This window comes from Mastomys coucha, unplaced genomic scaffold, assembly GCF_008632895.1.
Source record: "Mastomys coucha isolate ucsf_1 unplaced genomic scaffold, UCSF_Mcou_1 pScaffold22, whole genome shotgun sequence".
In the NCBI taxonomy this organism is placed as follows: Eukaryota; Metazoa; Chordata; class Mammalia; order Rodentia; family Muridae; genus Mastomys; species Mastomys coucha.
This window is the reverse complement of record NW_022196905.1, coordinates 61,842,971-61,847,772: the sequence shown is the minus strand read 5'-3', so window position 1 is coordinate 61,847,772 and position 4,802 is coordinate 61,842,971.

Here is a 4,802-nt window from a genome sequence, read left to right as displayed (position 1 = left end):
TATATATTATATATAGCACAGCACTATGTTAACCTGGTTCAAAGTTTCTAGGGGATGTAGTAGCCACCTTACGCCTTAGTCTATCTCTCCCTGTGCCTTGGCCTCACCACCACTCAGCTGGTCTGCCCTTCTATGTGCATCCTTCTGGTGGTCCATCTGGAGGTCAGTCTGGCGAGCCATTATGGACTGTGGAAGAGGTCAGCAAGGTCAGCAATTATGCTTAATTACAAGGAAATAAGATTCCTCTGGGGCTGCTGTGAGCAGGTGAAGCAGATATGATCGGTCAAAGTGTTCCAAGAGCCCTGGAAGGCAGCCCCTCTGCAAATATAGGGTTGGCCTTTACTGTCACTGCTGTTAATATATATATATATGTATATATATATACATATATATATATCAGTCTTTTACTCATGTATATGTCTGTGTATACATGTGTATCTTTGTGCCTATACATATCCCATTGGTGTTTTCATGCCCAGTCCTAATCTTAGATGGTGCTCACAGTATAAATCACCACTGTACACTATGCTCCCTCTTTCTAATGCCTAGAATGAGTCACTATCTCATCCATATTCACCTGTTTTGATATGACATAGCAACTCACAAAGAATCCTCTTCTAAGTACATAAGCAAATTTCTTCTGAGATTTTTCAAATGCCTTTTATAATTTTTAATATATTTGGTTTAATAAATTATTTTACTATGTAAAATTATAGGCTCATGATTATTAAAAATTTGTTTAAAATTCATGTCTTGTTGTAATTAAGGGAATTTCCCTACCCTATGACAGGCTCAATTCCTACCATGCATATGTGTGTATTCACCAAATGATACCAATTTAATGGAATATTTATCTGCTATCTCAACTAAATTATATTCCTGGGAGCAAAGTTGAGTGCTTTATTGTTGACTCTGTATTCTTAACACTTAACTAATGCTAGATGTATAGATGTGTTACATATTCAGTCAATGTTATATGCTTCTAACTTTTTTCTCTGACGTCTGCACATTTTCATGTCCACACAGCTAACTGACCTCAAAATTAAAGTGTGCCTGAGTACTAACACTTCCTTGGGTCTTATTCAAATGTGTATCTCAATCACACATTTCTGGTGTCTGATGTATTTATTGGATATATGTTTCAGGAATGGCACAATGAATTTTAATGTTTTTGTGAATTGACTTGTCGGAAAGCCAGGTCATTGATCATGTTTATAATTCTTGTAATGAATGACTCTAACTCATGCATAAAGGAAGTTACAGTTGCTGTCACAGAATATGATCAATCATTTAAGAATTAATTTCAGTTAAGAGCTCACAGATAAATTAGATCTCTTTTGCCATTTGAGTATCTGCTTTGGCTCATCACTTTTATGACTTCCCTTATTTTTTTTTTTTGTGAGGCTTGTAAGTTTGCTGCCTACAAATTTGACTCAGTAAAACAGACCATTTGAGACACACTCAATTGTTCACATCTTAGGGGAAAAAAAATCATTAAACTACTCACCAATTGAACGTAATTTAGCACCCTACAAGCTTGCTAGGCAAGACGTTTACTCAGCCTAATGCACGGTGCTCCCATTTCTAGTAACAGAAACCAGCTGCTTTTCACAGTCAATAACAATTTACAGATAAAAATCAATCTGTCTTACTGAACTAGATTGCAGACTGGATTGTAGAATACCTTAGGAGTATTTATGCTGTAAGTTGATTTTCCCTCAAAAGCAAAATATTTTAAAAGAATGTCAATTTGTTAAAAACTTAAAATTGTTTTCCTTTTCCATAATTTTTAACTAGAACTGCTATGCTGGAATTTTACATCCATGTCTCCTCCTTAATCTGCATGAAAAAATACAATGTGTCTTTAAATATTACAGCCACCCAACCTCTCAATTCCCCTGCCTCAGACTCCTGGTGCTGGTCAAACTGGATGTCCGGATATAGAACAATGCAAAGAGATCCATATTTATCATCCTGCACAAAATTCAGTCCAAGTAGATCATAAACCTCAACTTCAAACTTCTGATTCTAGTAGAAGTAAAAGTGGGGAATAGCTTTGCTCTCATTGGCACAGGAGACAACTCCTGACCAAAATACCTGCAGTTCAGACATTAAAATCAACAATTAATATATGAGATCTCATAAGACTGAAAACCTCTAAGGAAAGGGACACCATCACTTGGACCGAATAACAGCCTATAGAGTAGGAAAAGATTTTCACCAACTTTGTATACAATACAGGAGTGATATCCAAAAATCAAAGGAATTCAATAAACTAGATACCAAAACCCCAAATAATCCACTTTAAAATGAGGTATATGTCTCTAAAGAGATTTCTCAATAGAGGAATCTAAATGGCTGAGACACATATAAACAAATGGCCAATATCCTTAGCCATCAGGAAAAGGCAAATCAAAAGTACTTTGAGATTGCATCTTAAACCTGTCAGAATGGCTAATGTCAATAACACAAAACAAGGATATTCAGCAAGGGAAACACTCCTCCATTGCTGAAGAGGGTCGAAACTTGTATAGGCATTATAGAAAACAAACGAAGGTTTCTCAGAAAATTAGGAATTGATCTACCTCAAAATCCTGCTATACCACTCTTAGTCATATACACAAAAGGCACGCCATTTTACCACAAGCATGCTTAACTAAATCCACTGCAACTTTATTCATAATAGGCAGAAATTGGAAAGTTAGATGTCCTTCACCCTACAACTGGATAAAGAGAGTATGTAGGGAGTACATTTACATTAAGGAGTATTATTACTCATCTTAAAAATATGTTTGTTTCGTATTTAGTAGAGCTAAATCTTACTCTGTGGTACAAGCCCAAAATAAGAACAATTTTTAGACATTGGATTTCATTGTAATAAGGCTGTACTTCAATGACCCTCACTGCACCAAAGGATTTTACCTCCATTGTACCTAAGCTGAGAGTTGACAGTTCTGCTGTGCCAAGGAATGAATTTTAGGCATGATTTTTTGGATACAGACTTCCTGCTATGGTCAAAGCTATTTGACTTGAATGAGTGACTTTATTCTCAGCCCACAGAGAACAGGTTACATTCATTTAAGAAATGGTATAGGTATTAAGATGGTCTATCCATAAAGTCATTCACCAACTGTTTCAATGAACAATGGTTCTGCTTGGAGGGTGGCACAGACATTAGGTGAGGGTAAGAATCTGGCTCATTGGCTGTGATAATTTGGAAAAGCATTTGTCTCAGAGAAAGAGTAACTTATAAAGTCCTCGTCTTCAAACTTGATACAAGAGTTACAAATGTCAAGCAAAGCATTCAGTCTCACTCTTTGTTGTGTTCACTTAAGAAAATAGTTGTAGTGATGTATTATTTTGAAATATACAATTAATATAGTTGGAGTTACTTAAAATTTATATTGAGAAAAATGTATATATTTTCAGTATTGCTATAGACAAGCATCTACATAAGACTGTTAAATTCATGCTTTATATCAAGCAACTTTTATGATACTCATTTTTATTGTTATATTTTACAAATTTTAAAGAATATGACAAAGATATTGTAGATATTGAAAGGGGTTCTCTGAGAGAAGTTGGTTTACAAAAGGGGAATGGGAATGTGATTTAATTTTATTTACTTAAAATATATATTTAAATGTTATCAAATTCAGAAAAAATTAAATCATGTAACTTTTCTCATAATGCAATAAAACTTAAAAAAATGACATGAAATTTGTAGGTAAATGGATGTAACTAGAAAATATCCTGAGTGAAGTATCCCAGATCCCAAAAGACAAGTATGGAATGCATTTACTTTATTATTAGCTGTTTATGTAAAATATGAAAAAGCTACCATCAATACAACCAGAAAAATTAGGTAAAAAAGGAGTGGGGATAGGGACACAGATTTCCTCTGAAGGTAAAATAGGTTTTGCTTGTAAACTGGTGGAGGGTATATGTTGATGGAGCAGGAGGAAGGAGGAATCAGAGACAGAATTGAAAGTATGTAGGGAGAGATGCCTGTAATATGGAAGGCTTTGGGGTTAGTATGGAAACCTAGTGCAGTGGAAAGTTCCTAGTGGTAAGCCGAGTGAAGATTTCAAGAAATGGAGCATATGGAACATGAATTTGTAATGTCTTGCAGGACAAGGCTTCCAGTGGTGGGACTGGTTTCTATGTTGTTGGCCAAGGGGGTCCCATGGAGATCTTTTATATATATATATATATTCATGTTCATTTAAGAAAATGCTAGTAGTGATGTATTATTTTTAAGTATACAGCTAATATGTTTGGGGTTATTTAAAATTTATATTGAGAGAAATGTATTTTCACTATTGCTGTAGATGAGCATCTACATAAGACTGCTAAATTGATTGTTGTTTTTTTTTCATAAGATAAAGGAGTTTTATTTTATTTTTTTCCATATATTTTTTTTAATTTTTATTAGATATTTTCTTTATTTACATGTAAATTTCTCCCTTCCCAGTTTCCCCTCTAAAAAACAAAGCAACAAACAAAAACAACAAAAACAAACCCCAGCTGCCTCCCCACTCACCATGCCTGCCACCCCACCCTCTCCTGCTTATTGGCCCTGGCATTCCCCCACACTGGGGCACAGAATGTTCACAGGGCCGAGGTCCTTTCCTCCCATTGATGATCGAATTTGCAATCTTCCACTATACACGTGCTGCCAGAACAATCAGTCCCACCATGTGCATATCTTGGTTGGTGGTTGAGACTCTGGGATCTCTGGGGACCCTGTACTCAGTTCAATGGATGGCTGTGAGCCTCTACATCTGTATTAGTCAGGTACT